This window comes from Vipera ursinii (assembly GCF_947247035.1).
Source record: "Vipera ursinii genome assembly, chromosome: W".
Classification (NCBI taxonomy): domain Eukaryota; kingdom Metazoa; phylum Chordata; class Lepidosauria; order Squamata; family Viperidae; genus Vipera; species Vipera ursinii.
This window is the reverse complement of record NC_139522.1, coordinates 44,484,986-44,511,948: the sequence shown is the minus strand read 5'-3', so window position 1 is coordinate 44,511,948 and position 26,963 is coordinate 44,484,986. Positions and strand designations below refer to the sequence as shown.

The 26,963-nt window shown below is 48.8% G+C and overlaps 1 protein-coding gene across 4 annotated transcripts in view; it reads left to right on the top strand.

The window, feature by feature from the left end:
* LOC310648273 (chromobox protein homolog 1-like) overlaps positions 1-26,963 on the top strand; it is an 873,008-nt gene that overhangs the window by 783,890 nt on the left and 62,155 nt on the right. For 2 of the 4 annotated variants that reach the window (XM_083376028.1, XM_083376024.1), the window contains exons 1-2: positions 23,483-23,635; positions 26,043-26,159. The exons of 1 other annotated variant lie outside the window; for it this stretch is intronic. The gene's annotated coding sequence lies outside the window, so the exon portion shown is untranslated. Of the gene's footprint in view, positions 1-23,482; positions 23,636-26,042; positions 26,160-26,963 lie in introns of those variants that run through there. One more of the 4 variants, XM_083376026.1, reaches the window with a different exon arrangement.

The window sequence follows — 26,963 nt, the reverse complement described above, 5'->3', positions numbered from 1 at the left end:
GAAACGCCTCCGCCAAGACCGCCAGCAGCGAGGGACCCTACGAGGACGCCGGGTCCGCCACCGCCGAGGACGCCGCTGCCGAAACCGCCGGCCGCCGAAACTACCAGGTACCGCGAAAACGGCCCGGAAAACGCCCGAGGGAGCGGGTAGGAGCCGCAAACATCCAGTCCGAGAAAGCAGCAGAGCCGGCAGCAAAACAGCAGTCCAAAACCTTCATCCTTCAGCTGCCAAATCAATTGTCCTCACTATCCCCCCAACCCAGAGGGTGTAAACACCCCTGGGGGGCTCCTAGGACGCCTATTTTCTGAGACTTGCAGAGCTCACCCTAACAGATCCGCCTGCACGTCCGCCATCTTGAAGCAGACTATTCACTACTCGTTATATTTAGAGCCAAATCGTGAGTTAATCCTCACTACATATGCAGATGTGAGTTTTGCCTCTGATACAAGCACTCGTAAATCTACCTCAGGGTTGGCTGTAATGTTGGGTGATTCTTTAATTGGATGGAAGTCCATTAGGCAAAAACACATAAGCCTGTCTACAATGGAGGCTGAATTCTCATGTCTATCAGTGTTATGTACAGAACTGCTAGTGTACAAACAATTACTGTTGGATATGGGTTTAAATGTAAATGATCCATTCATTGTATATGAGGACAATCAAGCTGCAATAAAGATGGCAAACAATGCTGCAGTAAGAACAAGATCCAAACATACTGATCTTCGTTATTTAAATGTCAGACAATGTGTCAAAGATAAATTAATACAGCTAGAGTATTGTTCATCTGATGTAAATATTGCAGACCATTTTACAAAGGTATAAAGTGCTGTGAAACACAATGCTAATTGTGAAAGAATGTGCACAAGATTGTAAGAGTTATATATTATTCTACCCAAAGGGGAGAATGTTAGGCATATGGTGTTAGCCTACAATGTTGGGTTGAAAATATATTAACCATGATGTTATGTCTTTAAGATGTTAATTGGCCAATGGGTGTGTAAGTGTTCTCATGGCCATAAGAGGGAGCTAGTAACGTAGCTTCTTTCTCTCTCTGAATTCACTGCTCTCTACTATTACTGTTTTTGCTCTGTTACTATGATAAACCTGAACTGTGTATTGACCTCTGGACCGGTAAGAAGACTTTGTATTTTGGATTACTCCTTGGACTGTTGCTATTGTGTATGACCTGGACTGTTTATTTTTGACTGTGCATTTTTGTTTTTACACCACCTCAAAAGTAAACTACTTTTTGCTTTTACAACTCAGTGTACTCTTGTGTTTACTGTGTGACTCTTGCTCCTCTCAGTACCCTTCCTTGTCTGTGCAACTCTTTGGTAGCACAAGGAGACCTCTGCACAACAAAATCCTTAACAGGATGTGTACAGAGGGGCTTCCTGGAACATGGGAGGGACAGTGGTTTTAGGCTGTCCGGATAGTTTATTGGATGATTAGGGAAGGGGTGTTGAGTGCGATAGGGGAGGGGGGAATCTGCGTCGGGAGCAGGATATAAAAATGTGTCAAACAGCTGTTTCAGGTGTGACTGAACTCCTGAGTGGGTTTCAGTTCACCAAGCCTTTGCAAACGCTTCTTTTTAAATAAAAACTTTGTTACTGGGATTCCAAGTGAGTTTATTTGTTTTGGGATATTGAGCCACATTCCAAACAATGGGGAAGAAATGGAGGTAGTGACAGATTTTATTTTCCTGAGTTCCAAGATCACCGCAGATGGGGACTGCAGTGAAGAAATTAAAAGTCGCTTGCTCCTGGCCAACCCAGGTGGCCAGAAAGGCCCAACAGAGACTTCACTTTCTCAGGGTCTTGCGGAAGAACAGGGTAGAACAACGGCTTATGACCCTCTCTTACCGGTCTACTTTAGAGAGCGTCCTCTCATATGGTATTGTGGTTTGGTATGCTGGTTTGACAGCTGCAGATAGGAAAGCATTACAGAGGGTGGTGAGCACAGCACAAGACATTGTGGGCTGTTCCCTGACACCACTGGATGACATCGCCAGGGCTCGCTGCCTTGGAAGAGTGAGGAAAATTCTCAGGGATGACTCACACCCTAGACGGTATCTCTTTAATCTCCTACCATCGGGTAGGAGATATAGGAGTATAGCCAGCTGTACCAACAGCCTGAAGAACAGCTTTTATCCATGGGCTGAATGGGAAATAATTTTATAAACTTTATGCATGATTGACTTGTGAGGCTGGTGCGTTGTGCAATTAGCTCACATGGTGTAATAAGATGGAGGGTTTGTGTCACTGTAAGTTGGGGGTGGGGGCATGAAGGGAGGCTCAGCCAATCTCAATGTATACATGGTTGTACTTTGTCAATAAAGGTTCATTCATTCAAATCTAGACAACACACTAAAAAGCAGAGACATCACCCTGCCAACAAAAGTGCATATAGTCAAGGCTATGGTCTTTGACTATGGTGCTGGAGAATACTCCTGCGAGTCCCTTGGACTGCAAGGTGTTCAAACCAGTCAGTCCTAGAGCAGATGAACCTTGACTGCTCTTTAGAAGGCCAGATCCTGAAGTTGAAACTCAAATACTTTGGCCACCTAATAAGAAGGAAGGACTCACTGGAGAAGAGCCTAATGCTGGGAAAGATTGAGGGCAAGAGAATAAGGGGACGACAGAGAATAAGGTGGCTGGATGGAGTCACTGAAGCAGTAGGTGTGAGCTTAAATGGACTCCAGAAGATGGTAGAGGACAGGAAGGCCTGGAGGAACGTTGTCCATGGGGGCGCGATGGGTCGGACACGACTTTGCAACTGTTAGACCAGGGGTAGGCAACCTTGGCTCTTTTAGAGCCGAGGTTGCCTACCCCTGTGTTAGACAAAAAAATAGTCACAAATTGAAATCCACTCTGTTTCAGTTGCAAATAGAAAAGAAATTTATTAGACTTCACAATAAAGTCTAAAAAGTAACGGTTTGCAAAGCGTGGTGGATTCAGGAAGGCAAACAATGCAATTTAGCCAAACACGGAACCACACCCCCAAATTCCAAAATCACATATTATTATACATCCTATCGTTACACCCCATTCCCTCCCCCATGGCCCCATTGTCTTAGGCTTTGGAGGTTACAATCTTGTTGTGATTCAGGGTCAGCATGTGGGTTCGGCAGTTGGGTCGGACGACTCAGAGAAGGAGGAGGGGGGTGTTGAAGAGCTTGCTGAGGGGATTGGACAGCTTGATGAGAGCCCCCAGCAAGGCCCCTCTCATCTGGTCACGATGCAGACCCAGCTGTGTGAGCCTGACAGCGTGGATGAAGATGACCCACAGCTGACCCTGTTCAAGGACGCCCGACGCAGGAGGCAGTCAGTCAGGAGTAAACAGAGGAAGGCAATGGGGCTTCTCGGAAGGAGGCAGAGAGAAGCCACGCCCTGAACTCTATATAAGGGGAATGTGTGGGGAGGGCTGGTTTGCTGAAGGCAACCGCTCGGATAGTGTTTCTTAAAGCTCCTGTTTCTTGGTTCGTGTCTTGTTTGTTTTTGTAGTAATAAATTTGGCAGGCGTATTCCAGCCTCTTACCGTTTGTAAAGGGGTTGCCTTTTCTGCAGGGCCGGTAGCAGGCTGGTACAGAACGGTTTGCCTTCAGCCTCCCACCCCTTACTACTATAATGGAGGAGCTACGTGCTGAGAATGCCCAGCTCACTTAGCAACTCACTTTGCTGGCAGCTCAGGTGGCTCAACTGCAAGCTCAGGTTCATCCTGCATCCCCACCATCACCCCCACCCAGGAGAAAATGCCAAGTTGCGATGCCGGATAAATTTACAGGCACTCCAGAACTGTTTCCTGCTTTCCTGGGACAATGCCAGCTCTTTATCAGCGTGAGAGCAGCTGATTTCCCCACTGACCGGGATAAGGTGGGGTTTGTGTTAAGCCTTCTTTCGGGTGATGCAGCTCGTTGGGGCACGCCTCTGCTGGCTCAACCTAGCCCATTGTTGGACAACTTTGTGGGGTTTTGTGATCGTATGCGTCTGATGTATGAGGACCCTATTAAGGCGCAGACTGCTACTCGACGCCTGAAAGCTCTGAGGCAGGGTCAACGCCCCCTACAGGGCTATATCAGTGATTTTCGGCTGCTTAGCCAGGATTCCGCCTGGAATGAGGCTGCGCTTGTGGATGCCTTCCAGGATGGATTGTCGGAGGAGATGTTGGATGAGCTGGCCCGTGTGGATATTCCCTCAGACCTGAATGGGCTGATCCATCTCTGCCTGCGGATCGATGCTCGGTTGCAGCAGCGAAGGAGTCGCCGTGCCACCCCACAGACCCCTGCAGCCCCTGTTGTGCGTGAGCCCCCAGTTCAAAGGGAGGAGCCAATGGAGCTGGGTGCCGCCAGGTCTCGTCTATCGGTGACTGAAATGAACAGACGACGATCGGGGGGGTTGTGTTTTTACTGTGGGGACCCTGGGCATTTGGCTGCTTTTTGCCCAAAGAAGCGACAGCGGGCATCAGTGACCAAGTCTGCCCCGAGAAAGTCCCCTACTTTTCTGTCGGGAAACGCCCCAAGCCCGATCTAGACGGTGTGATAGATCGGGCGTCCCACAACAACACTGAGCGACGTCTTTCCGATGCTGCCTGTGGACCTCCACGGCATCTGATTTTGGAGGCACGTCTGATCCTTCCTGGCAAGCCAGAGGGGATTCCAGTCCATGCCTTAATTGACTCTGGGGCCACCACAAATTTTATGGACTCAGCATTTGTGGCCAAATGGGCTGTTCCCCAGTGCCCGGTGGATCCGCCCATGTTAGTGGAGACTATCGATGGTCGAGTGCTCCTGTCTGGGCCTATTACGGCCGCCACGCAACCATTATGTATGGCCATCAGTTCCCATGTGGAGGCCATCCAGTTCTATATCACCTCAGATCTGCACTTCCCCGTGGTCTTGGGACTGGCGTGGCTCCGGGCGCATGACCCAAAGATCTATTGGTCACAGAACTTGGTCACCTTCCCAAGCTTGCAGTGCGTGGACCACTCCCGCCATATCTGTGCCGGCCAGGTTGAGGGTTTCCCAGGGGTTTCCTTGCCTCCCGAACTGTCCAACTTTGCTGATGTGTTCAGCGAGACAGAGGCGGATCAATTACCCCCGCACAGGCCCTTTGACTGCCCCATTGATTTAGTCCCTGATGCGCCTCTCCCAGTGGGGCATTTGTACTCCATGTCGGACCCCGAGTTGGCTGCATTGCGGGACTTTCTGGAGAAGAATTTGGCTCGCGGTTTCATCCGGCCCTCGTCCTCGCCAGTGTCTGCACCCATGCTCTTCGTCAAAAAGATGTCGGGCGAATTGCGTCTTTGCTGCGATTCTAGGAAACTCAACGCCATCACGGTGCGCAATCGTTACCCGCTGCCCCTCATCCCCGAACTCTTGGACCGACTCCAGGAGGCTAAGATCTTCATGAAACTGGACCTGCGTGGAGCTTACAACCTCGTCAGGGTTCGGCCGGGTGATGAGTGGAAGACGGTGTTTGGTACTCGCTATGGACATTTTGAGTACACGGTGATGCCGTTTGGCCTGACCAACGCCCCGGCTGTGTTTCAGCATTTCATGAATGACATTTTCCGGGATTTGTTGGATCAGTTTGTCGTGATCTACTTGGATGACATCCTGATCTACTCCCCGTCGCGTGAGGTGCACCATCAGCATTCCATCAGGTCCTGCAGCGACTCCGAGAACATCGGCTGTTTGCCAAGTTGGAGAAGTGCCAGTTCTACCGGGTGACCATCGATTTCCTGGGTCACCGCATTTGTCCTGAGGGCATCGCCATGGAGCCGAGTAAGGTTGAGTCTTTGCAGAGTTGGCAACCCCTGCGTCGCGTGAAGGATGTTCAGCGACTTCTTGGGTTCGCCAACTATTACCGAACTTTCATCCCTGGGTTTGCTGCCTTGACAGCCCCCCTCACCCGGCTCCTGCAGAAGAAGACTCGGTTCCAGTGGAACGCTCCAGAACAACAGGCTTTCCAGATTTTGAAGGAAGCCTTCATGAAGGAGCCCATCTTGAAGCATCCTGACCCGCAACGGCCGTTTGTCGTGGAGGCGGACTCCTCCGACATTGCCATTGGGGCGGTGTTACTTCAGGCAACGACGCCCAGCGGTACCCTCTTCCCTTGCGTGTACCATTCACGAAAACTGAACCCTTCGGAGCGCAATTATACAATCTGGGAGAAGGAGCTGCTGGCCATCAAAGCGGCGTTCGAGGCCTGGAGGCATCATCTGGAGGGAGCGCGTCATCAAATCGAGGTCCGGACGGACCATAAGAATTTGGAAAGCCTGCAGACCGCTTGGAATTTGAACCAACGCCAGATCCGGTGGTCTCTTTTCTTTGCGAGGTTTGACTTCCGGGTTCGGTACATACCTAGCGGGCACAATCAAAGAGCGGATGCTCTGTCCAGGAAGCCCGAATATTCCCGAGTGGAAGACAAGCTTCTGCCCAGGACAGTGATCCCCGTCGAGTCTTTTGCTGTGGTGCGGGAGCCGGTTGATATACGGGCTCGGATCCAGGAGGCACAACAGCAGGAGGTGTGGGTGGCTCAGCGGAAGGAGGAGGTGGGGCCAGATTCTCCTTGGACAGTCACGGATGGACTCTTGTATTATCGTGACCGGCTCTACATTCCAGGAGGGCCACTCAGGGGACTCCTCCTCAGGCAGTGTCACGATAACCCGGCGGCGGGGCATTTTGGCCTGTTCAAGACCCTGAACCTGGTTGTTCTGAACCAGCCCTCTTCTGGCCTTGTAGTAAGGCAAACCCCTATTCAGAAAGAAGAGACTGGAGAGCGTCCAAGGCTAAAAGGCATCTGCCAAGATTTAATTACGCAGTTAACAAAAACACAAGAGCTTGTCTTCTCAAGCGGAAAAGTTGCTTTCAGCAACCAGCCCCTCCCCAAACACTCCTTTTATAGAGAGCTCAGGGCGTGGTCTCCCTGTGCCTCCTCCCGAGGAGTCCCACAGCCTTTCTTTGTTTGTTCCTGCTCGACTGCCTCCTGCGTCGGGCGTCCTTGAACAGGGCCAGCTGTGGGTCATCTTCCTCCGCACTCTCGGGCTCACGCAGCTGAGAAGAGGTCCCCGACTGAGGGCTCTGCAAAGCCTCCAAACCATCATCAGCCGGTTCGTTTCCCTCCCCCTCATCTGAGTCATCCGATACATCGGAGCCGGCTGTCGGACCCACAGGCTGGCCCTGAGTCACAACACTATCCCGCACCGCAGGGCCCTTCCCCCGGGTCTGCCGATCCGGATGCGGTCGGGATGGGAACTGTTCGTGAAAAGCAGTCACCAACGCGGGGGCATGAACGGCGGTCGCGTCTTCCCATGTGAAGTCCTCCGGCCCGTACCCTTTCCACTCGATCAGGTACTGGAAGCGACCTTTCAGCCAGCGGGAATCCCTGATGCTGGCGACCTCGTACTCGGGGGTGCTGCCTCCATCACGAGTTCCTGATGGGGGAGGTTCCGCTTGGCGAAGTGGACAAGCCGGTTGTTCGGGGACCAACAAGGACCGATGGAAGACGGGGTGCACGCGCAGGGAACGTGGCAGAGGAAAACGATAGGCGACCGGGTTGATGACGGCCTCGACTGGGAACGGTCCAAGGTAACGGTGGTCCAGCTTCCTCGCCGGCCGAGTGGATGGTAGGTTCCTGGTGGACAGCCAGACCCGATCCCCCACCGATAATGGAGGCGTATCCCTTCTCGACCGATCGGCGAACCTCTTGTAGTCGGCCTTGGCCTTCTCCAGCTGCCGACGCACCAACCGATGGATCGCCTGTAATTCCGCCATGAATTCGTTCGCTGCCGGCTCCGGTGAGTCCACGGGAGAAAGGGGGAAAAACCTGGGGTGATAACCCACGTTGGCCAAGAACGGTGTCATCTGCGTGGAGGTGTGCTGCGAGTTGTTAAAGGCAAACTCGGCTATGGCCAAATAGTCCACCCAATTGTCCTGCTGCAGGTTAACATAGCAGCGCAGATACTGTTCTAAGATGCCGATGACCTTCTCGGTACCCCCGTCGGTCTGAGGATGATGCGCGGACGAGAGGCAAACCTTAATGTCCAACGCCCGCATCAACTCCTGCCAGAAGCGGGCTGTAAACTGGGCCCCCCTATCGGAGACGACCCTATCGGGAAGGCCGTGCAGCCGGAACACCTGTTGGATGAACATGCGACTAGTGGCGCGAGCTGACGGTAAGCCGCGACAGGGGATGAAGTGCGCCATCTTGGTCAACATGTCCACCACCACAAACACTGTTGTGAAGCCGGAGGATGGGGGTAGGTCCGTCAGAAAGTCCATGGACACAGCCCCCCAGGGTCTCTTGGGCGTTGGCAAAGGCTGCAGTAAACCAGGCGGGGCCCCTGTCGCTGACTTGGCCTGCCTGCAAGGAATGCAGGAGGTGACATAAGACTGGACATCGTGTCGGACTCGGGGCCACCAGAAAGTACGGGAGACGAAGTTCAGAGTCTTGAACAGGCCAAAATGCCCCGCAGCCGGGTTATCATGACACTGGCTGAGGACGAGTCCCCTGAGTGGCCCTCCTGGAACATAGAGCCGGTCACGATAATACAGGAGTCCATCCGCGACCGACCAAGGCGAATCTGGCCCCACCTCTTCCTTCTGCTGAGCCACCCACGCCTCCTGCTGCTGCGCCTCCCGGATCCGAGCCCGTATATCCACTGGCTCCCGCACCGCAGCAAAAGACTCGACGGGGATCACTGTCCTGGGCGGAAGCTTGTCTTCCGCTCGGGTGTATTCGGGCTTTCTGGACAGAGCATCCGCTCTCTGGTTGTGCCCGCTTGGTATGTACCGCACTCGGAAGTCAAACCTCGCAAAGAAGAGGGACAACCGGATCTGGCGTTGATTCAAATTCCGAGCGGTCTGCAGGCTTTCCAGATTCTTGTGGTCCGTCCGGACCTCGATCTGATGCCGCGCCCCCTCCAGATGATGCCTCCAAGCCTCGAACGCCGCCTTGATGGCCAGCAGCTCCTTCTCCCAGATGGTATAGTTGCGCTCTGAGGGGTTCAATTTCCGAGAGTGATACGCGCAAGGGAAAAGGGTACCGCTGGGCGTCGTTGCCTGGAGTAACACGGCCCCAATGGCAATGTCGGAGGCGTCCGCCTCCACGACAAACGGCCGTTGCAGGTCGGGATGTTTCAAGATGGGCTCCTTCATGAAGGCGTCCTTCAAAGCCTGGAACGCCTGTTGTTCGGGGGCGTTCCACTGGAACCGAGTCTTCTTCTGCAGGAGCCGGGTGAGGGGGGCTGTCAAGGCAGCAAAGCCAGGGATGAATGTCCGATCGTAGTTGGCAAATCCAAGGAGTCGCTGAACGTCCTTCACGCGACGCGGGGGTTGCCAACTCTGCAACGACTCGACTTTACTCGGCTCCATGGCGATGCCCTCAGGAGAAATGCGGTGACCCAGGAAATCGATGGTCACCTGGTAGAACTGGCACTTCTCCAACTTGGCAAACAGCCGATGTTCCCGGAGGCGCTGCAGGACCTGACGGAGATGCTGATGATGCGCTTCACGCGACGGGGAGTATATCAGGATGTCGTCCAGGTAAATCACGACAAACTGGTCCAACAGATCCCGAAAGATATCGTTCATAAAATGCTGAAACACAGCGGGGGCGTTGGTCAGGCCAAACGGCATCACCGTGTACTCGAAATGTCCATAGCGAGTACCAAACGCCGTCTTCCACTCATCACCCGGCCGAACCCTGACGAGGTTGTAAGCTCCACGCAGGTCCAGTTTCGTGAAGATCTTAGCCTCCCGGAGTCGGTCCAAGAGCTCGGGGATGAGGGGCAGCGGGTAGCGGTTACGCACCGTGATGGCGTTGAGTTTCCGGTAGTCACAGCAAAGCCGTAACTCGCCCGACTACTTTTTGACGAAGAGCACGGGCGCAGACACTGGCGAGGACGAGGGCCAGATGAAACCACGAGCCAAATTCTTTGTCAGGAAGTCCCGCAATGCAGCCAACTCGGGCTCCGACATGGAGTACAAACGCCCCACTGGGAGAGGCGCATCAGGGACTAGGTCAATGGAGCAGTCGTAGGGCCTGTGCGGGGGTAATTGGTCCGCCTATGACTCGCTGAACACGTCAGCAAAGTCGGACAGTTCGGGAGGCAAGGAAACCCCTGGGGAACCCTCCACCTGGCCGGCACAGATATGGCGGGTGTGGTCCACGCACTGCAAACTTGGGAAGGTGACCAAGTTCTGAGACCAATAGATCTGTGGATCATGCGCCCGGAGCCACGCCAGTCCCAAGACCACGGGGAAGTGCAGATCCGAAGTGACGTAGAACTGAATGGCCTCCACATGGGTACTGATGGCCATACACACGGGTTGCGTGGCGGCCGTAATAGGCCCGGACAGGAGCACTCGACCATCGATGGTCTCCACAAGCATGGGCGGATCCACCGGACACTGGGGAACAGCCCATTTGGCCACAAAGGCCGAATCCATAAAGTTAGTGGTAGCCCCAGAGTCAATTAAGGCATGGACCGGAATCCCCTCTGGCTTGCCAGGAAGGATCAGACGTGCCTCCAGAATCAAATGCCGTGGAGGTTCACAGGCACCGTCGGAACGGCGTCGCTCGGCGTGGTCGTTGTGGGTCGCCCGATCTTTCACACCGTCTAGATCGGGCTCGGGCCGTTTCCCGACAGCAAAGCAGGGGACTTTCTCGGGGCAGGCTTGGTCACTGACGCCCGCTGACGCTTCTTCGGGCAAGAAGCAGCCAAATGTCCAGGGTCCCCACAGTAAAAACACAACCCCTCCGATCGTCGTCTGTCCATTTCCGTCACCGATAGACGAGACCTGGCGGCACCCAGCTCCATTGGCTCCTCCCTCTGGACTGGGGGCACACGCTCAACAGGAGCGGCAGGGGTCTGTGGGGTGGCATGGCGACTCTTTCGCTGCTGCAGCCGGGCATCGATCCGCAGACAAAGATGGATCAGCCCATTCAGGTCTGAGGGAATGTCCACGCGGGCCAGCTCATCCAACATCTCCTCTGACAAGCCATCCTGAAAGGCATCCACGAGCGCAGCCTCATTCCAGGCGGAATCCTGGCTAAGCAGCCGGAAATCGCTGATATAGGCCTGTAGAGGGCGCTGACCCTGCCTCAAAGCTTTCAGGCGTCGGGTGGCAGTCTGCGCCTTAATCGGGTCCTCGTACATGAGGCGCATATGGTCACAAAACCCCCCAAAGTTATCCAACAAAGGGCTAGGCTGTGCCAACAGAGGCGTGCCCCAACGAGCTGCATCTCCCGACAGAAGGCTCAACACGAATCCCACCTTATCTCGGTCAGTGGGGAAATCAGCTGCTCTCACGCTGATAAAAAGCTGGCATTGTCCCAAGAAGGCAGGAAACAGTTCTGGAGTACCAGCAAATTTATCCGGCATAGCTATCTGACATTTCCTCCTGGGTGGGGGTGCAGCAAGTACCTGAGCTTGCAGTTGAGCCACCTGAGCTGCCAGCAAAGTGAGTTGCTGGGTGAGCTGGGCATTCTCGGCAAGAAGCTGCTCCATCGTAGTAATAAGGGGTGGGTGGCTGAAAGCAAACTGTTCTGAACCAGCCCTCTTCTGGCCTTGTAGTAAGGCAAACCCCTATTCAGAAAGAAGAGACTGGAGAGCGTCCAAGGCTAAAAGGCATCTGCCAAGATTTAATTACGCAGTTAACAAAAACACAAGAGCTTGTCTTCTCAAGCGGAAAAGTTGCTTTCAGCAACCAGCCCCTCCCCAAACACTCCTTTTATAGAGAGCTCAGGGCGTGATCTCCCTGTGCCTCCTCCCGAGGAGTCCCACAGCCTTTCTTTGTTTGTTCCTGCTCGACTGCCTCCTGCGTCGGGCGTCCTTGAACAGGGCCAGCTGTGGGTCATCTTCCTCCGCACTCTCGGGCTCACGCAGCTGAGAAGAGGTCCCCGGCTGAGGGCTCTGCAAAGCCTCCAAACCATCATCAGCCGGTTCGTTTCCCTCCCCCTCATCTGAGTCATCCGATACATCGGAGCCGGCTGTCGGACCCACAGGCTGGCCCTGAGTCACAACACTGGTCTCCCATACCTTCTGGTGGCCCCGAGTCCGACACGACGTCCAGTCCTTTGTTACCTCCTGCATCCCATGCAGGCAGGCCAAGTCAGCGACAGGGGCCCAGCCTGGATTAATGCAGCCTTTGCCGACACCCAAAAGACCCTGGGGGGCTGTGTCCATGGACTTTCTGACGGATTTACCCCCATCCTCTGGTTTTACGACAGTGTATGTGGTGGTGGACATGCTGACCAAGATGGCACACTTCATCCCCTGTCGCGGCTTACCGTCAGCCCGCGCCACTAGTCGTATGTTCATTCAGCAGGTGTTTCGGCTGCACGGCCTCCCTGATAGAGTCGTCTCTGATAGGGGGGCCCAGTTTACAGCCCGCTTCTGGCAGGAGTTGATGCATGCGTTGGATATCAAGATTTGCCTCTCGTCCGCGCATCATCCTCAAACTGACGGTATCCTGGAACAATATCTGCGCTGCTACGTCAATCTGCAGCAAAACAATTGGGTGGACTATCTGGCCATAGCTGAGTTTGCATTTAACAATTCGCAGCACACCTCCACACAGATGACACAGTTCTTGGCCAATGTGGAATATCACCCCCGGTTTTTCCCCCTTTCTCCCATGGACTCACCGGAGCCGGCAGCGAACGACTTCATGGCAGAGTTACAGGCGATCCATCGATTGGTGCGACGTCAGTTAGAGAAGGCCAAGGCCGATTACAAAATGTTTGCTGATCGGTCAAGACGCGATACGCCTCCACTATCGGTGGGAGATTGGGTCTGGTTGTCCACCAGGAACCTACCGTCAACACGGCCGGTGAGAAATTTAGATTACCGATATTTAGGACCATTCCCAGTCGAGGCTGTCATCAATCTGGTTGCCTATTGCTTAACTCTGCCACGTTCCCTGCGCGTGCACCCAGTCTTTCATCGGTCTCTGTTGGTCCCCGAGCAACCGGCCTGTCCACTCTGGCGAGCGGAACCTCCCCCATCAGGACCTCGTGATGGAGGCAGCACCCCCGAGTACGAGGTCGCCAGCATCAGGGATTCCCATTGGCTGAAAGGTCGTTTCCAGTACCTGATTGAATGGAAAGGTTACGGACCAGAGGACTTCACCTGGGAAGACACGACCGCCGTTCATGCCCCTGCGTTGGTGACCGCTTTTCATGAACAATTTCCATCTCGACCGCATCCGGATCGGCAGACCCGGGGGAAGGGTCATGCGGTGCGGGATAGTGTTGTGATTCAGGGTCAGCCTGTGGGTTCGGCAGTTGGGTCGGACGACTCAGAGGAGGAGGAGGGGGGTGTTGAAGAGCTTGCTGAGGGGATTGGACAGCTTGATGAGAGCCCCCAGCAAGGCCCCTCTCATCTGGTCACGATGCAGACCCAGCTGTGTGAGCCTGACAGCGTGGATGAAGATGACCCACAGCTGGCCCTGTTCAAGGACGCCCGACACAGGAGGCAGTCAGTCAGGAGTAAACAGAGGAAGGCAATGGGGCTTCTCGGAAGGAGGCAGAGAGAAGCCACGCCCTTTATTCTATATAAGGGGAATGTGTGGGGAGGGCTGGTTTGCTGAAGGCAACCGCTCGGATAGTGTTTCTTAAAGCTCCTGTTTCTTGGTTCGTGTCTTGTTTGTTTTTGTAGTAATAAATTTGGCAGGCGTATTCCAGCCTCTTGCCGTTTGTAAAGGGGGTGCCTTTTCTGCAGGGCCGGAAGCAGGCTGGTACATAACAAATCTATCAGAAGTGCCTAAACAGAATACATTATTACTGCCCCGTTTGCTTACATTAAAGAGGAAGTGTCCTGGCGCGTAAATGAGAATTTGTTTAGAAATCAGAGAAATGTGGAAGAATGTAAAAAGCAGATGAAGGATTTTTTTGAAATTAATATGAACAAGGATACCTCTATGGACATGGTTTGGGATGCTAGCAAAGCCTATATGAGAGGGGTGTTAATATATATGAATAATAAATATAGACGTAATTTGGAAGTTAGAAGGAAAGAACTGGAGAATGAAATCAGGGAAAAAGAAAAGGCCCTAATTTTGAATCCATCGGATGCGAAGATTAAGGAGGTCATTAACCTGCTAAGAGGACAATTTGATAAGTTGATGGCTGATCAGGTGGCAACTAACCTACGGTTTGCTAGGCATAATACTTTTTGCAATGCCAATAAACCAGGTAGGTGGTTAGCCTACAGGTTAAGGAAAAAACAAAGGGCTTCTAATATAGATAAAATTGAATACAAAGGAAAGGTTGTGTTTCAACAGGATCTTATCAAGGAAGCCTTTGTGGATTTTAATTCCAAATTATATGTTAAGGAGAAGATTAATGAAACAGATATTGATGTATATTTGAAGAATGCTAGCATCCCGGTTCTTACACAAGAACAAAAGGAGGAGATTAATCAATTGATAACAGAAGAAGAAATTCTTTTAGCAATTAAGGAATTGAAGGTGGACAAAGCGCCAGGTACGGATGGTCTGACTGCGGTCTACTACAAAAATTTACAATTGGAGCTGATAAAGCCATTAAGGGAATTGTTTCAGACAATTCAGAGGGGGGGGAAGGGTGCCTCCGTCTTGGAGAACTGCTTTTATTTCTTTGATTCTGAAGGAAGATCAAGATGCTACTCAAGTAAAAAACTACAGACCAATATCACTTTTAAATACAGACTACAAGATATTTGCTAAGGTGTTAGCTAACAGATTGATGAGGGTTTTGCAACAGATGATTCATGGGGATCAAACTGGGTTCATTAGTGGTAGACAAATGAAAAATAATGTGAGGCATATAGTTGATGTGGTGGAGTTTTTGGAAAGGAACAACCAGATCCCTGCAGCGCTAATTTTTTTAGATGCTGAAAAAGCTTTTGATCAATTGGATTGGCAATTTCTGATGAAAGTTTTAGATAAAATGAATTTTGGGGATAAATTTTTACAATCAATTAGGGCATTATATCAAAAACAAACTGCCCGAATAATAGTTAACAATAGCCTGACTGAAGTATGCAATATTGAGAAGGGCACAAGACAAGGGTGTCCGTTATCACCTTTATTATTTGTTTTAACATTGGAGATATTATTGATAAAAATACGGAACTCGGAAAAAATTAAGGGTATTCAAATTAGAGATCAGGATTATAGATTGAGGGCGTTTGCAGACGATCTGGTTGTTACGGTGACCCAGCCAGAAAACTCTGTTGTGGACCTGATGGAGATAATAATGCAATATGGGAAGGTTTCTGGATTTAAAGTTAATGCACAAAAAACAAAAATTTTGGCCAAAAATATGACAGCACCGCAAAAGGCCCTTTTAGAAGGATTAACTGGATTTGAGATTGTTAAAAGGGTTAAATATTTGGGGGTGTATTTGTCACCCTCCAATGCAAAGTTATATAAAAATAATTATGAAAAGTTATGGGGAAAAATTCAAAAAGAATTGGAGAGCTGGGAAAAACTGCAATTGTCTTTGCTGGGAAGAATTGCAGCAGTGAAAATGAATGTCCTGCCTAAATTTTTATTTTTATTCCAAATGATACCGGTCCTTAAAAAAGACTCTAATTTGGAAGAATGGCAACGGGGTATCAATAAATTTGTGTGGGCAGGGAAAAGGCCACGAGTTAAATTTAAGATTATGCAGGATACTCGTGAAAGAGGTGGTCTTAAAATGCCTAATCTTAAATTATATTATGAAGCTGCTGCGTTGTCAGGAATAAGTGACTGGATTAATTTGACACAAGGGAGATTATTAAATCTTGAGGGCCACGACTTGTTATTTGGCTGGCATGCATATTTGTTGTATGATAAGAAGGTAGATAATGTGTTTAAAGTGCATATTTTAAGGCATTGTTGAGAGTTTGGAAGAAGTATAGACATAAGTTAGACTACAAGATGCCGTTGTGGGCAATCCCGAAACATGCAATAGAAAACATAAATGTTGGCTTCAAACATGATGTGACTACGTATAAGGAGATCTTAAGCTTGGAAAGGAACGTCTGGTGTTTGAAGCCGTACAATCTCTTGCGAGATGAGAAGATCGTTCAAACTTGGTTCCAATATACTCAATTACGTGCCAGGTGGAAAGAAGATCAGAAAATTGGTTTCTCAATGACTCATGAAAATTTGATAAAGCAAATTAGAAACCAGGGTCCAGCACATATCAAACGGATTTATCTTGCATTGATAGATATTGACTCAGAAACAGAACTTGTTAAAGACTGTATGATAAAATGGGCCCAGAATATTCAAGAAGTTATTACAATGGACACGTGGGAAAAGATCTGGGTGAGGAACGTAAAATTTACGCAAGCCCAAAACCTAAGAGAGAACTTTTATAAAATGTTTTATAGATGGCATTTAGATCCTAAAAAGCTTGCAAGTATGTATCCGAATTATCAACCTAAATGTTGGAGGTGTGGTGGCGAAGATGCAACGTATTTTCATATATGGTGGACCTGCAAAAAGGTTAAGGCTTTTTGGATAAAAATTTGGTGGAATATGCAGAAGATCTTTAAGCAAAGGATAAAGTTTTCTCCGCAATTGTTTTTATTGGGCATAATTACAGATGCTACTGTTGTGGACATTAAGTTGATGTTGAACTTAATCACAGCAGCAAGACTCTTAATAGGTCAATATTGGAAAAAGGAGGAACTGCCGACTATAGAAGAATGGACTCTAAAGGTTTCTGACCTGGCGGAAATGGCAAAGATTTCGGCTTACTTGAAAGATCATTCGCAAGAACGTTATATTATGGAGTGGAAAAAGTGGATTGATTATATCCAGAACAAATATGGGACTAAAAAGTTTCATTTAGCATTTGAATAAGTTTTCTTTTCTTTTTTCTTTTTTTTCTTTTTATATGTAATATTAGTATTGCTTGTAGTCATTTCATATGAGCTAGAGGGCGATAGAATTAATAGTTTATTGTTGTTAGCATATGGATGTTTATGATTGTTCTTTGTTTTTATACCTTGTACTTAGCTCTGGGAAGTCGGGGGGGAGGGGGGAATGGGGGGAGGGATAGGGAGGGTTAGGTAGGGGTGGGGGGAGGGGGGATTGTTAAAGATAAAATGTACTGTAAAACCTTTCAATAAAAAAAAAGAGGAAGTGTACTAAAGTATTTGTGTAAATAAATGTATTCGTGTCCTTAGGGCAGATGCTGATCAAGGTAGCCATAATCCCGATAGCGTAACTGCACGTATTCCCGGCGACTGTCTTAAAGAGGAATGTATTAAAGTCCTTGTTTAAGCAAACATAGTCTTGTCCTTAAGGCAGATGATGATTGGGATAGCCATATCCTGTCTGTGAAACTACACGTACTTCATGTAATTTTCTTCTGTAAACTGTTGTCTGATAAGAATGTGCAGGATGTAACCATATGAGGAACAAGGTATAACAATATATAACTAGGAATTAGAGGTGTATAAATATATCTGTTCATGAGCCCTTCGGGGTTCAGACCTTTTGCTTTGTTTAAGCCTTCTGAACCTGCGCAATAAACCTTTCCTTTCCTGAAGAGCTGGCGTGAGTCTCTTCTTTGTACAACAGTTTCATGGCGACCACGAAGGGACTTCATTGCGAGGCGATGTTTCGCTGAGGGCAGCCCGACCCCTCGGACCCGATGAAAGGCCACTTCTGAAACATTCTCCAGGCGCCAGGGGGGAAAGCACCTCCGGGAGACAGCAGTGACACCTCTGCGGGGTCGACGGTGCTGACGGCTAGTCCAAGATCCCTTGAGGGAAGGAAAGGAGGTCTGAACGCGAATCCTGGCCAGGACGGGGAGAGGACGAAGTATGAAGACGCCTCAGGCGAGTATGTGTTAAAGGGGAAAAGTACCTATCTCATTTGAAGATAGAAGAGGGGGACTGATCACCCTCCTGGACTCGGGACGGCGATCCTAAAGTAGTCCTTGTTAAGCTATATATGTGTTAAAGTTGTAAAGTACCTATCTCACCTGAAGATAGGAGAGGGAGACTGATCACCCTCCTCGGTCGGGACGGCGATCCTAAAGTAGTCCGTGTTAGGCTGTGTGGGAGGTTAAGCCATTGCAGTTCCTGTTGGTGACCATTGGAACGTCCGGCACCATAGGTCAGTGGCAGTGTTCTTAGAATGGGGGGGGGAGAAGCAGTGTTCCCAGCACACCGCTGGAATGCATGTTGAAAGGTTTTGATGATTATTTTAATCATACACAGTATAAAGTCCCTCATCCTAAGGTGACAAAAGAGAGGCTGAGGTTTCTATGTGAAAAGCAGTGGTAACATATGGGGGTTGGGTGGCCGCAAGAGGGTACATTCAAAAACCAGCTCATCAACGACCTCAGGGCCATGATAGCAGCAAATGAGGAAAAGTACCCCAATCAATATCAGTATATAGATCAGTGGTGTAATGCAGTAGAAGAGAAGGCAGAGGACCTACTACAATGTCAGGCTGAAATGGTTCACCTCTGTGTTGCTAGACCTAAAGGAAAGAAGCTAAATGTTGTGTCAAAAAGATTTAAGGATGTGAAAATATTCGAAACCAAGGTGTCAGATGCTAAGAAAGAGGTGCTGGTTGAGGAAGAGGAAATGACATTTAGACCCCCTCCGTATGTGCTGCGTCCGCAACCGCAAGCGGACGCAGCTGCTGCAGCGCTAAGTGAAGCGCAGTTAGCAGTAAGAAAGAAGCAAAGAAGAAAGGAGCCCATGGCTCCTAAGGACGAAGAAGAAGGGTGCATACAGCCCCCAAGGATGGGGGAGGTTTCTCTGTGAGTGAGAGTGGTAAGATAGGTGGAGGTAGTAGTATGGCGAGCGCTCCGTTGGAGCGCATGCTCAAGGAAGTTGATACATACTTCAATCATGCCCAATATAGGGTCCCTTATCCGAAAGCCACTAAGAAAAGTTCGAAGGACGGCAATACAGCCGAATAATTAAGACGTGGCTAGGGGCCAGGTCGTAATGAACCCAATGGTTCGAGTCCAGAGGGAGGTAGGAGGCGGAAAAGAGGAGGAAGATGAAGAAACCGGGGTGGCATCCCCGGTAGCCATATATACAAACGGAGCGAAATAGAAGAGGGGGGAAACTAATGGCACCCTTAAGGCAAGTTGATCAGTGAGTCATTGATGCCATGGGACAAACGAATGTGCAACCTGTTTGCTGGTATGTCCTCTTCACTGCAACTGATTTGTTCAATTGGAAACAATGTTACGGATCTGTCAGGGAAGTCCAAAGAGTTAACCGAACTAGCACAAGTGGAGAGCCGCGGTTAGGAAGTGTGTTATAGACAGGTACCCTAACGCGCAGAATATACAGGCAGAGTTACAGACAAGGGCACCGGGGCAGGATCCAGATTGGAACATTAGGAATGCAGTGCAAAGAACGTTGTTGCAGGAATATCAGAATTTAACAGTAGAGGCGCTTTGGAAGGCAGGAAAAACCCCTGTGAATATGTCTAAGCCGTCTTTGGTAACGCAGGGAGCAGATGAAAGCCCAGAGAGGATTTTTTGCAACAGCTGATAGAGGCTTATGAGCTGTATACGCAGATAGATCCGAGACGTGCAGACAATGTATGAATGTTGAATGAGAGAGTCATAGCACAAAACTATGGTCATATAAGGAAGAAGTTACAGAGGTTGGAAGGAGCTCTGGGAAAGAATACCAGTGAATTGTTGGAGGTGGCAAGGAAAGTGTATGTTAATAGAGAGAAAGAGAGAGGGAAGCACGAATGCAGAGGAAAACGGAATTGTTGGCAGTAGCTTTACAAGGAAAGACACTGCTTGGGTCAGACCAGTGTGCGTATTGTAGGGAAGAAGGTCATTGGCATAGGGAATGTCCGAAAAGAGGGACGAGAGGACGAGGCTGGAGAGGAAGGACAGGTTTTGGAAGAGGAATGTCTATAGGCAAGGTACAGACTGGATTTCCCTTGAGAGGTAGAGGATCCAGAGGGAGCCGAGGAGGTAGAAGAAGAATGGAGGGTAAACGTGAGATAAAGGGGAGTGGATTGGCAAGGACAAGTTGGATGGATTGACGGAGACCGGGCTTAGAGGAGCCCCCCCCCGAGTCTTTGGTAACTATGAATATAGGGGGCCACAGAATGACGTTTTTGGGAGATACAGGAGTGGGAATGTCAGTCGTAAATAGCCAGGCGCGGTGGCGCGAGCCTGTAATCCAGCTGTTCCAGAGGCTGAGGCTGGCAGATCGCTTGAACTCAGGAGTTCTGGGCTGCAGTGGGCTATGCTGATAGGATGTCCAAAAAGAAGGCACAGTTGGTACAGCAGAAAGGAAGATACTTGGGATATGATATTAAGCATGGTCAGAGAGCCCTAGGACAAGAAAGGAAGCAGGTGATTCTAGCCATTACGGAACCAGTAAACAGAAGACAGCTGCAAGGTTTTTTGGGGTTGTCTAGTTTCTGCAGGATCTGGTTACCTAATTTTGCACTGTTCTTCTATTTTTTTGCACTGTTCATTTAAGAAGGCATTCTTATCTCTTCTAGCTATTCTCTGGAGTTCTGCATTCAATTGGGCATATCTATGTTTTTCTCCCTTGCCTTTCGCTTCCCTCCTCTCCTCAGCTATTTGCAAAGCTTCCTCAGACGACCATTTTGCTTTCTTGCATTTCTTTTTCTTTGGGATGGTTTTGGTTGCTACCTGTTGTACAATGTTGCGAACCTCTGTCCATAGTTCTTCAGGCACTCTGTCTATCAGATCTAATTCCTTAAATCTATTTGTCACCTCTACTGTATATTCAACAGGGATATGATTTAATTAATACCTGAGTGGCCTAGTGCTTTTCCCTACTTTCTTCAGTTTAAGCCTAAACTTTGCAAGGAGAAGCTCCTGGTCTGAGCCACAGTCAGCTCCTGGTCTTGTTTTTACTGACTGTATAGAGCTTCTCCATCTTTGGCTGCAGAGCATATAGTCAATCTGATTTCTGTGTTGACCGTCTGGTGATGTCCATGTGTAGAGCCGTCTTTTGGGTTGTTGGAAAAGAGTGTTTGCTATGACCATCGTATTCTCTTGACAAAATTCTATCAGCCTGTGCCCTGCTTGATTTTGTACTCCAAGGCCAAACTTGCCTGTTATTCCAGTTATCTTTTGGCTTCCTACTTTAGCATTCCAATCCCCCATGATGATAAGGACATCATTTTTGGGTGTTAGTTCTATAAGGTGCTGTAGGGCTTCATAGAACTGGTCAATTTCATCCTCTTCAGCACTGGTGGTTGGGGCACAGACGTGAACTACTGTGATATTGAATGGTTTGCCTTGGATTAGAACTAAGATCATTCTGTCATTTTGAGGATTGTATCCCAGTATTGCTTTTCCTACTCTTTTATTGACTATGAAGGCTACTCCATTTCTTCTGAGGGATTCTTGCCCGCAGTAGTATACCTGATGGTCATCTGAATTAACTTCACCCATTCCTGTCCATTTTAGTTCACTGATACCTAAGATGTCGATGTTCAGTCTTGTCATCTCTTGTTTGACCACGTCCAGCTTTCCTTGATTCATGGATCTTACATTCCAGGTTCCTATGGAGAAAAAATCTTTACAGCATCGGACTTTCCTTTCACCACCAGACACATCCACAGCTGAGCGTCCTTTCGGCTTTGGCCCATTCGCTTCATTCTTTCTGGCGCTACTAGTACTAGCCCTCTGCTCTTCCCCAGTAGCATATTGGACGCCTTCCGACCTGAGGGGCTCATCTTCCAGCGTCATATCGTTTTGCCTTTTGGTACTGTCCATAGGGTTTTCATGGCAAAGATACTGGAGTGGGTTGCCATTTCCTTCTCCAGTGGATCACGTTTTGTCAGAACTCTCGGCTATGACATGTCCGTCTTGGGTGGCCCTGCATGGCATAGCTCATAGCTTCATTGAATTACGCAAGCCCCTTCGCCACGACAAGGGAGTAATCCATGAAGGGGAACTAGGAATTAGAGGTGTATAAATATATCTGTTCATGAGCCCTTTGGGGTTCAGACCTTTTGCTTTGTTTAAGCCTTCTGAACCTGGGCAATAAACCTTTCCTTTCCTGAAGAGCTGGCGTGAGTCTCTTCTTTCTACAACATTATACTAATAAGATCCCTCCCCTACTATCAATTCTAAAGGAGAGATATCTCCCATCTTCTACACCTGCCAGGGGTACCAGGCACCAGAAGGTACTTAAAAACAATTCCTACATGGTGACTCACACTTGGCCCCTATTGTAACTCCTGTTCTCTCCATCCCTCCACTTGAGGCTTGTATTTTTCCCCATATACCCAAAGCATCTACTCAGGCAATTGATTATAAAATGATAATTATAAAATATAAAATATGATTACATGATAATACTAAAAGCATCTATATATTTATTTTTAAATTTGCTTGCTACTTCCAGTTATTTTCCACACAACTAACAAAAAAAAAATCCTATTATGTCCCCAAAGGTCATGTCTTTTAGAGTTTGGGTGGGGTATATAGATTTTAGAGATCTTTGTCTTCCTAATCTCATAGTTTTTAACTTCTTGGCCCCAACTTTCCTGAATGGATTATTACATTTGCATTTCTAAAAGCTGGTTTCTGCTGAGTTTTCTGGAAGGGGGGAGGGAGAAGTTTCTGCCTTTTAAAAGCTCTTCTCCATTATTCCTTTGGAGAAATATATTATGCCTTTTTAATATTTCCCAAATTATTTCTTTCTCCGGAATCTTCCCACACTTTTATTTGTTGTCTAATCCAGACATGTCAAACACAAGGCCCGGGGGCCGGATCTGGCCCGCGAAGTGGTTTCATGTGGCCTGCGAAGCCATCCTGGAAACAGTGAGGGAATAGCCCCCTCTGCCTTGGCCCTGGCCCAGAGACCCTCCTTCTGCCAGAGACCCCCAGATCTGTCCCACTCCTGCCCAGGCCCCCAAAGGCACCCTTGATACGAACGATGTAGAGCTGGCCACGCCCACCCAGTAGGCCATACACACTCTAGCCATGCCCACCCAGTAGGCCACACCCACCCAGGCCACACCCACCCGGCCCCTTGAGGGCAACCGCAATGCTGATGCGGCCCTCAATGAAATTGAGTTTGACACCCCTGGTCTAATCCATGCGCAGGTCTTTCTATCTGATGGAATCACTACAGCTTATATAGGGTAGAATTCTTAAAACTTAAAAACTATTAAAAGAAATCAGGTTGCACCTGAACTAAAACAAACATTGGCTATTTGAGGAAGGTTAATGCTGTTCAGCTATAGCTGGGCAAAATTCTAGCCTTTGTCACTGTTTTCATGAACAACTCTTTTTTTTTCTTCAAAAAAAGAAAAAGAAAAAAAGGAAGGTCTGCACTCTAATTTAGACTAAGTCTATGAGCGAAGTAGGAAAAAATAACATCCGGTCCCAGGAAGCCACGGGCTAGGAGCGAACTTCGAGAGGCTTAAAAAAGGGGGCGTAGAGTAGCAGAGAGCATGCGCAGTGAGTCTTGGCGGGTAGAGGGGGAGTTCGGTGTTCTTTTGTTTGGCGGAGACAGGTCGAGCGCGGGAGGCTGTTTGCCGAAGAGTTGCTCTCTTGCTTCAAGACGAGACTTTCTTTCCCCGACTGTAGTCGCGGCTCTACTGCCTCTCCGTGCTTTTTATCTTTACATTTCCATTCGTGGGTTCTTTGTGGGGCTGACCAAGGTAAAGAGAGGAGAAGGGAACAAAGTGGAGGGCGCCCAGATGTCGCGCGCGCGTGTTACGAGGGCGAAGCAGCCATATTGGGGGTGGGCTGAGGAGGTTTTTAAGAGGGGTTCTGGAACTCGAGATCTTGTAAGATTCGGAAGGGTCAGCCGGGGGAAGGAGAAAAAGAAACGAAATGTATACTGGGAATTATGAGTGGGCTGATGTTAAACCTAATTTGGCCTTAAGTTGCGGTGGTGGGGCCAAGAACCGATACGCGACGGAGTATGGAGGGGACTTTCCGTGAAGTGGTGAAGGCAGATGGGCTACGTATGCTACTGTATTGAGACACGGAATGCACCGTAAAATAGAGCAAGGTGGGGGAAGTGCTGTACGGATTACCATATTGGGAAGGTGCTTTTCAGAAAACAAACCTTGAGTCTATAACTGGGAATGCTAAAATATGTATGCTTCATATCGGTGAAAGGAAGTGTTAATTAGGTAGAGGGGGTGAGGAATGGGGAAAATTAGATAATTTGATGAAGTAGCCAATGATAATTCTGGATTTCAAATAGATGTACACATTGTGTGTGTGTGTGTGTGGGGGGGAAATCCAGTCTTTCTGACTGAGAAAGCTGCTCCAGAAGAAATTTAAGGGGTTCTTGTTGGCTTTTTTTAATGGAGAGAAACACAAGCAGGAATGGAGTAGATTTGTATGTTCAGGAACCAAGTAGGAAAACCCCCCCCCCCAATCTACAGGGGATTAATACGGTGTTTAATTTCATTTTTCTGTAGATAATATGTACACTATTTGGTGAGTAGACTTTTTGGTTAAGTTAAACTATTAGGACATACAGTTCTCACTGCAGTTACTCATGAAAATGAATTTTGGGTGGGGGAATTGGTTTATTGGTCTCTAATTTAGTGTGGATTAAATTAGCCAATTTTTAGTTGGGTACCAAGAAGGTTGATTTGATTATGTTAGAGGAATGGCATAGAAGATAATAGTATAATAAGCTCAACCCTGACAAGACTGAGTGGCTGTGTGTGCCGGCGTCTCGGGAAATTCAGAATATTCCACCATTAATTACGGGGGGTGAGATATTACCCCCCCCCCGTAGATAGGGCTCGTAACTTGGGTGTCCTAGATTCACAGCTCTCCTTGGATGATCATATAGGAGCTGTGACTAGGGGGGCCTTCGCTCAGGTTCGCCTGGTGCATCAGTTGCGGCCCTATCTAGACCCGGATGCCTTGCGCACAGTCACTCATGCACTCGTGACCTCCCGTTTGGACTACTGCAATGCTCTCTACATGGGGCTGCCCTTGAGGACTACTCGGAGGCTCCAGCTGGTGCAGAATGCAGCCGCACGAGTGGTGGTGGGAGTTTCCCGATACTCCCATGTAACACCTCTACTCCGTGAGCTGCATTGGCTTCCAGTTGTCCTCTGGGTAAGATTCAAGGTGCTGGTTATGACCTATAAAGCCCTAAATGGCATGGGTCCGGGTTACTTACGGGAACATCTGCTGCCGGCATCAACTTCCCTTCGTCCAGTGCGCTCCCACAGAGAGGGCCTCCTTAGGGTGCCGTCGGTGAAAGAGTGTCGACTGGCGGCCCCCAGGGGGAGGGCATTCTCTGTGGGCGCGCCAGACCTGTGGAACCGTTTACCGGTGGAGCTCCGGACAGCTCCCGACCTTCGCTCCTTCCGACGTGACCTAAAAACATATTTATTTGAACAAGCCGGCCTGGTCTGATGGGTTTAGGGGTATTTTAACGTTTTGTAATTTATTAAACTGGGCTATTGTATTTAATATTTTTTAATTTTTATATATTGTATTTTATTGTATTGCCCTGTACACCGCCCTGAGTCCTTCGGGAGAAGGGCGGTATAAAAATAAAATAAAATAAAATAAATAAATAATATAGTAGAAATGTCCAAAAAGCCTGCATAACCCCAGACATTCCCAGAAGCTATGCTGGTAGTGAAAAGAATCTGTTCAATTAATACATGATGTGATCTGGAGCATAGTCAAGCCAGCCAACCATTGCTGGTTAGCAAGAAGTCAGTAGATCTGTAAAGAATTGGTTAAAAGAGCCTCTAGATTTATGCCTTTAAAAAGTTGATGTGAGTATATTTGTTATGGTGAAATATTAAAATATCTTTATGGAGCTACACTTAGGATGTATTAAGTATTTGATGGGTTATGTTGGTAAATAGTAACTTGTGCTATTTTGGTTACATTTTTATCTGCAGCTTGGGTTTTGCCATACTTTAACATCAGTACAGCTAGATCAGGCAGGGATGTACTGTATTAACTGATTTAAGGTAACCTGTAATATTTATTCCTAAGGATTTGAGCCTAGGTTTCCCTAGTTCAGGTTTAATACTCTATCCTTTTACCATACTGATGTATGTTTAATGTACCTAGGTATGCAGAGCCAGAGTTAAACAGACACTGGCAGAGATGCTGATAAGAGCAGTATCTGCAACACTGCTCAATTGTTTAGGAGCCCTTCAATGAACACTCATTTTGCTGCTCCTGATAGTAAGTACTTGCTCCTGGGATGTATTTTCAGTACTAATTCATATTCACAAGGTAGTTTACAGTAGTATTTATTTGTATCCTGCCTTTATTTTTTTTACAAATAACTCAATGTAGCAAACATATCCAATTTTCTCCTATTCCTCCTATTTTCTCCACAACAACCCTGTGAGGTGAGTTGGGCTGAGAGTGACTGGTCCAATGTCACCAACTGACTTTGACTATTAAGACAGAACTAGAAGTCATGGTCTCCCACTTTCTAGCCTGGTGCCTTAACCACTAGACCAAGGGTCGGCAAAGAGCCACTTGGACCTGTTTCCCACAGAAAAGAAAAAACTGGGAGCCGCAAAACTCACGTGCATGAGCGGGGAAGCTTGATTGAAGAGTTTAATTAAAAAGAAATAGAGGCTGCTGTGCATGAGTTCTCTCTCTCTCTCTCTCTCTCTCTCTCTCTCTCTCTCTCTCTCGTCAAGCAATAACATTCGATGTCGGAAACTTGACACTCCTTCTCCCTCCCTCTCTCCCCCCCTCTCTCCCCCCTCCCTCTCTCCGATCTTCTCACCTGGCAAGCTGGCTTCACTCTGTTCTCCGACAAGCCGACACACACTCTTATAGGGCTGGCTCTCCTGCCCTTGGTCTGCCAGTCCTCTTCCCCCCCCTCCCTCCCTCCCTCCCTCCCTCTCTCTCTCTCTCTCTCTGTGTGTGTGAGAGAAAGAGAGAGAGAGAGAGAGAGAGAGAGAGAGAGAGAGAGAGAAGCTGCTTTCTGCTGCTTCCTGCAGAGACACAGCAAAGGCAGGAGCCCAACCC